Source organism: Juglans microcarpa x Juglans regia, chromosome 8D, assembly GCF_004785595.1.
Source record: "Juglans microcarpa x Juglans regia isolate MS1-56 chromosome 8D, Jm3101_v1.0, whole genome shotgun sequence".
NCBI lineage: Eukaryota > Viridiplantae > Streptophyta > Magnoliopsida > Fagales > Juglandaceae > Juglans > Juglans microcarpa x Juglans regia.
The window spans coordinates 27,770,538-27,783,284 of record NC_054608.1 but is presented as its reverse complement, the minus strand read 5'-3'; the positions used below and the strand labels follow the sequence as shown (position 1 = coordinate 27,783,284).

Genomic DNA, 12,747 nt, shown 5'->3' with positions numbered 1-12,747 from the left:
TCCAGCGACCTCACCCCCCAAATCCCAGCCCCTACCTCGCCGCCGGTAGCCCGCACGCAGCCCACGAAGCCGCGGGCCACTTTCACGCCAGCGCCGCCGTGAGCCGGCGGTGGCCTTCACCGCCCAGCCCGCTAGCTTCCCCAGCCGTCGGCGACCTCACCCCACCAATATCACCTCCGTTCGTGCCGCCGTTAACCCCCACGAAGCCCAGGTAAGGATGTTTTTATTATTTTTTAACAGAAAACCTTGTCCAAATTTACGAAAGATCAATAAGATAAGAGTTTTGCTACACGTAAGCTGGTGTGTTAACACACCATTTAGAGTGAGATCCATTATAACTTAAAAAAAAAACTAAAGCACCCATCATTTTTTAATATAGTTTATGTGTAAAGTTTCTACATCTATAATATATTGAGTGTGCAAGAAACAAACTAAGCTTATGAATAGATTTTCATTAAGACAATATTCTACTTCTATAAGTTGGAGAGGTGAGGACCATCTACAACAAGCAACTTTTTCAGGATTTTGCCCGAGCCTATTAGTGAACCTGCATTGAGATGGGATATGGGCCATATGGCAATATCAACTACTTTTCTCAACATTGCATACCTATCTATTTTGTAAAGTCTGTTTTGTTTAGTTTGCAGAATCAGAATTCCGCATTTCTATTCTCTTGTTTGGAGGCAAAAGATGAATATTGTAATGGAATTGAAGTAAAATTCATAAAATACTTGGGCCCTACAATTTTTTTGCAAAAGAATTATTATTTTTAATTTTAATGTTTGATTTGGATAGTGAGTTGAGATGAGATGCATTGCGAATAATAGTGAGATGGTAATGCTAATGGATTTGACAAAACTATCCATTGGACAATATGCCTATCCTAAGAGACTCAAAAGAATTATAATTTATAAATTTATGATGGGAGCCATTCACTGGATATTACTGCATATTTGAGGCAAATCAAATATAGTTGTCTTCCATGGTAATTAAGGTCTTTTGACAAGCTAAAACATGATATTATAAGTCACACAAATTATACTCGGTTCCTACCAAGAATTTAGATTTATTTTTTTAAGGAAAATATGGTTTTTCGGGTATCATAGAATCAGAGTGGAGAACCACTTCAGTCAAAGAATCACATAGAGATCGTGACGGGGAAGACAAAAAAGGCTTCGGTGGGATTTGCAAAGAGTTGAGGCTTCCTTCCAGCATATCCACAACTCTACTCATTGTTGGCCGATTTGATGGGTTGGTCTGTATGCACCACAAACCCACTATTATCATCTTCTTTACATTTTGTTCATCCTCTTCATTTATGATACCTTGCATCCATAGTTCTTTATCTAGCTCAAGGTGCCTGTATATCCAATGTGGAAAGTATGTTTCACTGGTATGATCAGTCTCATCATCTATTCTATTTGTACCCCCAACCATTTCTAAAACCATCATTCCATAGCTATAAACATCATATTTATGAGAGTCCCCTCCAAAAATTCTACAAAATACTTCCGGAGCTATATATCCCACAGTCCCTCTTGCACCCAACATTGATATGATACTATTTTCTCTTGGGCATATTTTTGAAAGGCCAAAATCAGAAATCTTTGGACAGAAGTTCGAATCCAGAAGAATGTTGTGAGGCTTAATGTCAAAATGCAAGATTGTTGTGTTACAACCTCTATGTAAGTACTCTAATCCTCAAGCTATGCCAACTACAATCATATATAATGTTTCCCATCCCAATTGATGATCAATTTTTTGTGGAGTTTTTTTGTATATGAACTCGAGAGATCCATTAGGCATAAACTCATAGATGAGAGCTCTTTTAGAACTGTCGAAGCAAAAGCCTCTAAGAGTAACAATGTTGACATGGGAGGTCCTACTAATGCTTGTAACCTCGTTAATGAATTCCTCCATTGCCTTTTGATTCTTTCAAAACTTTCACTGCTACAAAAGAGCCATCTTGTAACTTTCCCTTATAGACGCAACCATAGCCTCTTTGGCCTAATTTATCTTTGAAGAAGTTGGTCATTTTCTTGATATTTGAGTAAGTATATCTTCTTATTGAAAGATGTCCATTATTCCTTAGAAAGGTCTCGACACTCTGATGCATTAGACTTTCCTTATTAGAAAACTGAATAATCTTAATGGATCTCAATTTTCTCATGAAGCAGAGGCCAATTATCAGAACTCCAATTACCGTAGATAAACTACTAGCTGTAAAGAATGAAAAAAGATTATGAAGTCATGTAGTGCATAAACAAGAGTTAATAAAAAATGCATTTTTTTTTTTCTGCGGTGACACCAAACTAAAATTGGAGGGAATTATAATTCTAATGTGTTGGCATTAGCTATTAAGTAAGCTGAATTGAGAGTTAACTTCAATTTTGACTAGCGGGCAAACATAAAGCGTCCTTGGAACATGAAATAGGTAGGAAAAAAGAAACGATGCAATAGAGGAACCTTATAATTAGATATCTATTGAAATAATACTTTAAAGAGGTCATGTTCATTAGCCACAATACCATGCATGGGCAAGGGTTAAGAAAGGAGATCAGTTCTTATATATAGCTTATATATATGCACTGAAGACACATGATGAAGACACCAAATATTCCAAATGGACTAGTTTCATGAGTTTCTATTGTTTATTGATCTCGAAAAGAAACTACGGTGAAGAGGTATCTTACCAAATGTTGTTATCATCATGACTAGTTTCAATCTGCTATCCTTCCTACCTGCATAAGAAACAGCAAAAAAGAATATGCCATTTTATTCGAAAGTTTAAACCAGTTAAGCGAAAACCTAACAAATCCAAATTGACATTCTTTGAAATCGAACAATATACTTGACAAACAACAAGATCATAACACAAATTTCCAAGATAGTTTTCATAGCAATAAGTTTTTGTTTGTGCGGAATAGAAATATATAGAATCATGCAGTTTATTAATTGTGCAATACATATTACATGGAATACAAAGAAATTAATAAACTATCTCATGTATATCTCACATTGATGAGCTTTGTAATTTCAACAACAATAACATGCAATTAATAAGCAGTCACATGCATTAATTATTGATAGAACTCAGCATATAGTGATACAACAAACAATTAGTAATTATTTCTTCTTGCCTATTTTAGTGGAAGCTAATAGGAAGTATCACCTCCTAATAATTAATGAATAGGCAATCCTGCCATCTCCTTTTTTTTGGTTAGAAACCAATTAAATTATCATCAACGTTGATGTTCAAACCAAACTATTAGCTAGGTTGTTACAGTTTTGTACGTCTTAGGACGATCATTGATAATTAAGTGCGGCGGTGTAGCTTTTGTATACAAAGTCAGAATATAGAGTTGGAGTTGAGCGAGGACTATTTCCATTAATTATAATGTTATGAATTTCCATTTTTATTTCCATGAATAGTTAGACTCATTTATAGACGAACTAGATCACACCAATTAAGAAGCCAAATTTTGGTCTAACATGCATGAACTTTACCGTAGATTCTTGCCCATAGCTAGCTATGCATGGGGAACTTAAGTACCCACACTACAAGAAATTTTTTTATTTCTGGCCAGCTATTTCTTGCAAAAATGATTATTTTATGTTAAAATGAGTCTATTTTAATCACAAATACTCATTATTGTCACAAATAATCCGTTACAAATACTCGTTTCCTTGTAGTGGGCTGGTCATCTGTATATATGCGTGAAGGGGAAATAAATAAAGTTTGGATCAAGTAGTAAGCCCTACCATATATACCCAAAATACTTATGTGAGCAGCAATAAATGTTGTGAGACTTACAGTTTGATATGTCTATTTCTTTTCCACTTGAGACTCTCAATTTCGGGCAAAAACTTGAGATGATTTTTTTTCTCTAAATGCCTATCATCTTCAACTAGCACTTTGGAGATAGTCACCAATAGGGCTGTAACCTGATCAACTCCAACCGGGTTTGGACCCGATCCGATCCGACCCGACCCGACCCGCCACTGTTCACGCGCCAAACCGACCCGACTCGCACTTGTACTATACTGGTCGGGTCGGGTTTCATTTTTCTTTTTTTATATATATATTATTATCCTACCCTGCTGCTGGTGCTACTTGCTTTATGAACTATATGAACGTTGGTATCCTAATTATGGAAATAAGTAAGAGAAACATTCTGAAATTTCAATAAAGACACATGGCAAATATTAAGCCATGAAACAACCTAACTATCAGTCAGATTATTGCATGCAAAACAGATCAGTAAGATCTCAAAAATATAAAGATGAACTTATAAAACTATCTATTAAAAAAATGTCTAAATTAGACCTTCCTTAGAACTAATAAAAAAAATGTACAAAAGTCATCTATTACAAAAACTATCTAAATTACAAAAATATGAACATCAACTAATAAAAGACTGAGGAGCATCCAACGAACAAATTACAGTAGCTTCCCATCTCTTCCTCTATATTTGCCATTATGAAAAAGTCTAACACCAAATCAATAATAGCACATCAAATAATTCAAGGCAACACAAAGTGGTTTAGTTTCTATAACAAATGAGTGAAAATGAAAAGCATACCATCATGTAGACCATAAGCCTTGAGTTACTCCTCATCAACGTAAGTAAAACTTGATTTTGGATCCAATTCTAAAAAAACACACCATAATTATTAAATGATTAAAAATAAACATTATGAAAAAGTTTAATAAATATGTAAATAAGAAATAAGTTTATTACCCAATTCCGCCTCAAAGCTTTCAATATTATCCAAGGAGGCACGAAGATCAATGGGTATTGGATCCCTCAACCAATTTTGTGAACAAACGAGTGCCTCGACTGTTCTTGGAGATAGTGAACTACGAAATGGGTCAAGCACCCGACCCCCTGTACTAAAGGCTGACTCGGAAGAAACAGTAGAAACGGGAATGGCCATTACATCCCATGCAACTCTTGCCAAAATAGGATACTTTACTTCATTGATCTTCCACCAATCTAAAATATCAAAATTTGGAGCTCGTGCCTCACAACCATGTTCCAAGTACTGATCGATCTCCGATTTGTTCATTAAATTAGATTCAATTATTTCTTGCTCATACTCAACCCAAAAACTCTGTTGAGAATCAGAATCATTCATACTAGGATCAACTGAGGAAGGGGGCTCAGAATAGGAAACTCCACTTGAACTCCCATACACAACACTATATTCTCCATAAATTTCAATCATCAATTGCTTCATTTTTGCAATCATTTCTTCGACTAAATTGCCACTATATATTTTTTTGAACCAAAAATGCAAAAGACTAAATTTGCATCTTGGATCAAGAACAACAACAATAAATATCATCAAGTTAGTCTTCTCGATTAATCCCCAATATTTATCATACTTAATCTTCATATTCACTGCCATACATTTCAACACTGCATCATTACTTTGACACATTTTTGACAAATGTGATTGAATGCCACAAAGCTCTTGAAAATATGCATTAGATGTGACATACAAAGAGCCAGAAAGTCTCACAGTAGCATCATAAAAAATCTTTAAAAACTTTATCAATACTCTAACTCTCTCCCAATCACTAGAGTTTGGAGGGCTCAAGTTCACACTACGACAATAACGAAAAAAAGAATCATCATCCTTCTCCAATCGTAAAAATGGTTTTTTAAATGTTTCCGCAACTTCTAGCATTAGATAAGTCGAATTCCATCTTGTGGAAACATCAAGGCATACCAATTTTGTACAACCAATTTTCTCCTTCTTTATACACTTTTTGAATTTATCCATTCTTGCGAGAGATGATCTAACATACCTAACCGCATTGTGCACCCTTATGATTGAATCATCACAATCTTTTAGCCCATCATTCACAATGAGGTTCATAATATGGGCACAATACCTGATGTGAATATACTTCCCTTCCAACAAATGACCTCCTATGAACTTCCTCAAATACTCAATAGCAACATCGTTTGAGGAAGCATTGTCAACTGTAACAGTAAAGATCTTTTCAATACCCCAATCTTGTAGACATGAATCTACATACTTTCCAATAGTTTCTCCTTTGTGATTAGGGATCATGCAAAAGTTTTGAATTCTTTTGTGTAGTTTCCCTTCACAGTCAATAAAGTGTGCAGTAAGACACATATAATTTAAGTTTTGAATCGACGTCCATGTGTCAGTGGTTAAACTAACCCGCCCAACCGTCTTAAATATTTTCCTTAACTTCTCCTTCTCCATTTTGAATAGTTTAATACAGTCTCTCGTTGCAGTAGTTCGAGATGGCACTTGGAGCCTTGGTTCAAGTGATCTACATACTTTCCTAAATCCTTGGGCTTCTGCTATCCTAAATGGAAGCTCATCACAAATTATCATATCAGCAATTGTCATTCGTACATTTTCTGAATCAAACTTATGTACATTTGCCGAGTTATTGACATCACTATCTCCAATTCCCTCAAGAGACCCCTCACGACTCATAGCCTGTTGATCCGTAAGTCTGATTCTATAAGGATGATGCTTACAAATACCAAGATGTTGTAGCATACTTGATGTACCATGTCTTTTGGGATGACAAGAGTAAATCTTGTGACAATAATTACACTTCATTTTTGGTTCATTTAAAGGGCATCCATCTATTTTAGTGAAATGGTCCCACACTGCTGAGGGGTCCTTATTTGCCCTCCTTTTACGAGGAGGGACTGGGAGACTTGTGTCACTAGACAAGTTAATATTTCAAGCCATTTGTGATTGGTTTTCTAAAGAAGTAGCAGCCTCATTATCTCTTAAATTTGTATGAGTGTCACTTTCGAAGCAATCCATATATGAGCTGACATATAATATAACATATAAAAATCAAAATATTAGGAAATTAACTGAAAATTTATCAGAAAAAAATATCATTTTCTAATGATCTAAAAACCTCTCCTTCCCTCACTCACTCAGCCATTAACATATGGGGACGAAGTGCTTTTCAACTATGGATATATAGATATTGGAAATTTGGAACTGAACCCACAAATGCACAAGCACGTGTACTTCTTCTAGCTACTAAGTTCTTAGTCTGGTATATTTAAGCTGGGCTTCTAAAACCATTGTATTTATTTTTATAATTATCAATCAGTTTAGGGAAAAGATGATAATAACTTCAATCTTGTGTTTTGTTTTTCATTAGTGGATGAGCCATGTTAAGGAAAGTACCTGTATAATTAAACAAATTACTTACAATAAAATGGTTTTGCTGATCGATGGACTTGCAGGATGTAAATACAAACAATCCAAACATGTGCACTGCTCCGATAATGGATGATTGTGAGAATGGTATGCAAGATAACTTGTCCTGGGCAACTGTTTATGAAGCAAAAGCGGGTGTTGAACTTTGTGGAAGTGGAAAGGTTGATGCAGCTTCAGTGCACATATTAGGAGATGATCCTAAGTTTATACGGCATATATAAACTTGTTTTTCATCTGAAAAGTAGTTACTTATCCTAGCTCACTCAAAAAACAGTACTAGCTTTTAATTTATTTTATTGTAGAGTTTATGCAAAGAAAAATTTTATTATCAAGTCGATAAAACATTCTGTCAAACACTTTTCATGCAGTTATGAATATTGTGTTAGCTCTATGAAATGCATTCTGTCAGTTATGAATACCCTTTTCAAACAGCTCTATGAAATGCAGTTTTAATTTGCAGAGAAAGAGAACTTCCTAGCTAGATGCTAGGAAGTTCTAACCCATACTCAACCCATATAAACCTCTGACTAAATTGCTTCTAGTTACTAAACCTCATAGTTACTAAACCTCTGACTAAATTGCTCATACTCAACCCATATAATATAAAGTATCAACCTGTTTTCGAGTTACTAACCCAACAATTCTTTCCCAAACACTTTCAGCAAATCACAATGTTAGGACTATTTTCCAGCTTTTTTTTCAGTTGTTAATTATCCACTAATGACTAACCAAATCTCCACTAATGACTAAAACTCTACTAATGACTAACCAAATCTCTGTCATCTACATTAATTATCCAATTTATTTTTCAAATCTCTAATTATCGAAGCTCTGACCAGAGTAATTACAGGGATCTTCAGACTATATTTGCAGTAGCCAAAGACCCCGGAACCACCATATGAACCCTACAAAATATCCCTTCAAACGATTACCAACAATACCATTGTTTTTTCTTTTTTTCACGAATATACCCAAATCAAGATAATAAGGCAAATCACATTTCGGGGTAACAATTTTCTGATTGGGATCAAACATGTAGATTCCCAGCCCAAGGGAGTGTTTGATTGGCAGAGACAGAGTGTAAATCTGTTTCCCTTGCTTACACACGCACGCACGCACACACAGAGCACCAAACAAAGCTCGAAGTTAGAACAAGACAGAGAGAGAAGGAGAACGCACCCATCTGCGATGACATCTGTGATCAGCGACTGCGACAGCTATGGCAAACGGCGACAGGGATGAGGGTTCCCGAAGTTGAGAGACGAGAGTGTTTTCGTTTTTTTCGTGAATTGAATCGGTTTCGACTGGTTGATTTTATTATAACTCGATATCAAACTAATGACCCGATGAACCCGTCTTTCACGGGTTGTAGAGGTCGGTTCTTTCGGACGGGTCGGGCTTACGGCCCATTATGCACAGCCCTAGTCACCAATTTAATCATGATTGTAAGCCTCATATACTTGGAATTTACGAAGACCCCTATTATACAAAGGACGCCATCAATGAAACCGGCAATATTCCAAACATCATCAAAGAGAACCATGAATGGAGAACCATTTTCCTCAAATCCCTGCCACATTCTCAGACAAGTGGCAATCATAACTCATATCCCAAACACTTTATATTTAAAATCTTCGGGACCATTAATGTTCCCACTAGCTTAACTAAGCTTGAAACACTATATATATATATATATACACATACATATATAGGATCCCATGCCTACATACTATGCGAAACATATGACTCAAAGCCACCAAATTTCTCCCAAGCAGTTGATCATCATCAAATGAAGACTACTTTGAGAAAATCCAGACAGATATCTAGTCTTTTGTCTTTAGTATTGATTGCATGAAAAAAGAGGATGCTATATTGTTTTGTCATATATAAAGTTTCCCATCCCAATTGATGATCAATTGTTTGTGGAGCTTTTTTGTATATGAACTTCTCGAGAGATCCATTAGGCATAAACTCGTAGATGAGAGCTCTTTTAGAGGTCTCGAAGCAAAAGCCTCTAAGAGTAACAATGTTGACATGGGAGGTCCTACTAATGCTTGTAACCTCATTAATGAATTCCTCTGCATCGCCTTTTGATTCTTTCAAAACTTTCACTGCTACAAAAGAACCATCTCGTAACTTTCCCTTATAGACGCAACCATATCCTCCTTGGCCTAATTTATCTTTGAAGAAGTTCGTCATTTTCTTGATATCTGAGTAACTGTATCTTCTTACTGAAAAAGGTCCATTGTTCCTTAGAAATGTTTCGACACTCTGATGCGTTAGACTCTCCTTATTAAAAAACTGAATAATCTTAATGGATCTCAATTTTCTCTTGATGCAGAGACCAATTATCAGAGCTCTAATTATTGCAGATAAACTACTAGCTGTAAAGAACGAATAAAGATTAAGAAGTTATGTAGTGCATAAACAAGAGTTAATCAAAATTGCATTTTTTTTCTGTGGTGACACCAAACTAAACTTGGAGGAGATTATAATACTGATGTGTTGGCATTAGCTATTAATTAAGCTGAATTGAGAGTTAACTTTAATTTTGACTAGCTGGCAAACATAAAGCCTCCTTGGAACATGAAATAGGTAGGAAAAAAGAAACGATGCAACACAGAATTAGTTTGAATGGGGGTCATTGCTAGTTTTAGAAATTTTCCAATAGAGGAACCTTATAATTAGATATCTATTGAAATAACACTTTAAAGAGGTCATGTTCATTAGCCACAGTACCATGCGTGGGGAAGGGTTAAGAAAGGAGATCAGTACTTATATATAGCTTATATATATGCACTAAAGACACATGATGAAGACACCAAATGTTCCGAATGGACTAGTTTGAGTTTCTATTGTTTATTGATCTCGAAAAGAAACTAGGGTGAAGAGGTATCTTACCAAATGCTATTATCATCACTTTCGATCTGCTGTCCTTCTGACCTACATAAAAAGCTACAAAAGAGAATATGCCATTTTATTCGAAAGTTTAAACCATTTAAGCTGAGAAAACCTAACAAATCCAAATTGACATTCTTTGATATCAAACAATATACTTAACACAAATTTCCAAGATAGTTTTCATAGTAATAAGTTTTTATTTGTGCGTGTATTGTTGCATGGAATAGAAATATGTAGAAGCATGTAGTTTATTAAGTGTGCAATACATATTACATGGAATACAAAGAAATCAATAGATTATCTCATGTATATCTCACATTGATGAGCTCTGTAATTTCAACAACAATTAATTCTTGATAGAACTCAGCGCGCATATAGTGATACAACAAACAATTAGTAATTATTTCTTCTTGCCTAATTTAGTGAAAGCTAATAGGAAGTATCACCTCTTAATAATTAATGAATAGGCAACCTTGTCATCTCCTTTTTTTTGGCTAGAAACCAATTAAATTATCACCAATGTAGATGTTCAAACCAAACTATTAGCTAGGTTTTTACAGTTTTGTACGTCCTAAGACGACCATTGATAATTAAGCGGGGTGGTCTAGCATTTGTATACAGAGTTAGAATACAGAGTTGGAGTTGATCGAGGACTATTTCCAATAATTATAATGTTATGAATTTCCATTTTTATTTCCGTGAATAGTTAGACTCATTTATAGACGAACGAGATCACACCAATTAAGAAGCCAAATTTTGGTCTAACATGCATGAACATTACCGTAGATTCTTGCCCATAGCTAGCTATGCATGGGGAACTTAAGTACCTGCACTACAAGAAAATTGTTTATTTCTCGCGAAAATGACTATTTTCTATTAAAATGAGTTTGTTTTTGTCACAAATACTCATTATTGTCACAAATGTTCGTTTTCCTTGTAGTGGCGCCAGTCATCTGTGTATATGCTTGAAGGGGAAATAAATAAAGTTTGAGATCAAGTAGTAAGCCCTACCATATATACCCAAAATACTTATGTGAGCAGCAATAAATATGCGTGAGACTTATATGGCATGACTCAAAGCCACCAAATTTCTCCCAAGCAGTTGATCATCATCAAACGAAGACTACTTTGAGAAAATCCAGACAGATATCTAGTCTTTTGTCTTCAGTATTGATTGCATGAAAAAAGAGGATGCTATATATTAATTATATGGCATGTTGTAATAAAATGAGAATACTACATCATCCGTGCACCTTATAATAATTTTCCAGGTATAACTATAATTTATTTTTGGCTGCCCACACACACACACACACATGATGTTACACCCAATCTCAAAGCTTCTTCTGGAATGATTTTAGTCTAAATACAATCATCTTAGAAATATTGTCTTTACCGGCATGAAACATCATATACTATAAGAAAAACAAGTATTTGTGAAGGATTATTTGCGACAAAAATAGACTCATTTTGGTAAGAAATAATCATTTTTGACAAATAAGCAGTTTTCTTGTATTTTATATACACACACACATAAGGCGATCTCCAAAGTATACTCTAGACCAAACGTCATGGAATGACATCATGAGGGCTAATAATTGGTAAGATCACAAAAAAACATTATAAAAAGTATTCGTATATTGATTCAAAGTTGGGATATTATATAAATTCTTAAAGGAGGGTGTGGCCGGCTGATTAATATTCCTAGCCAATTCCTCCCTTTGAATGTTGACCAGATCATAAGGCTAGCAGCTAGCTGTGAGATATATATTTATATATATATATATATATATTAAATTAAGCATGATCTGTGGGCCGTCTCACAAAATAAAATGTAATGATAAGGATTGCAAGCAAGAAGGAAATGAGGACACTAAGCATCAAAGCTACAACACACAAAGCAACACATGCAGTAGCAAAAGCAAACATGAAGTACACTGCAACACTCAAGAAATACATGCAGCAGCAAAAGCAAATAAAACATACGGCAGCACACAAGAAGCAGAAGGCAGCAGCAAAAAGGAAGAAAGCCTTGGGTCTGAAAAGATTTGTGAAAAGCATGACTACACACATGAAGTGTCAAGAACTTGATTTAAAGCACTGTCTAAACCATGCTGCCCCTAAAAGTTACAGATTATTTCTTGTGATTGTATAGAAGATTTAAAGTTAGTTTTTAGAGCTTTTTCTTCCAGCTTTTGTAATGAATCAGTAGATTATGTGTAATTAAAATCAGATCAATGAGAATGAGTTTTTTCTCTACACTGCCTATGTATTTCGAGTTTCTCTTCATGTTTTAACAAGCCGGGTGCCAGCCTTCAGAGCATCAAATTTTTTTATCATGATCATGACCCATGCACTGTCCATTGGGAAAAATATTTCTATGGTGTTGTAGATAATCTTAATCATAAATCACAAAATATATCTTTTTTTTTTCCTATAATATTACTTAAGCATGACCCTACAAGATAGAATCACTAGTATTCACTTGTAAGGAGAGAGACAAATTAATTACAATCACTATGGATTTGAGAGCGATTTTGTTGAATAATGCAGTGTGCAAGCTGTAACAGCTTGTTGAATAATTCTTGCAAAATCTCGAAGAGCCTTTTT

The 12,747-nt window shown here is 35.0% G+C and overlaps 1 long non-coding RNA gene across 1 annotated transcript; it reads right to left on the bottom strand.

The window, feature by feature from the left end:
• Nucleotides 1-1,937: 1,937 nt before the first annotated feature.
• LOC121242627 lies at nucleotides 1,938-10,352 on the bottom strand. The gene is made up of 2 exons (XR_005935931.1): nucleotides 10,138-10,352; nucleotides 1,938-2,220 (listed from the first exon to the last, which is right to left on the bottom strand). It is a non-coding gene; the product is annotated as an uncharacterized LOC121242627 (long non-coding RNA).
• Between the last annotated feature and the right edge of the window lie 2,395 nt (nucleotides 10,353-12,747).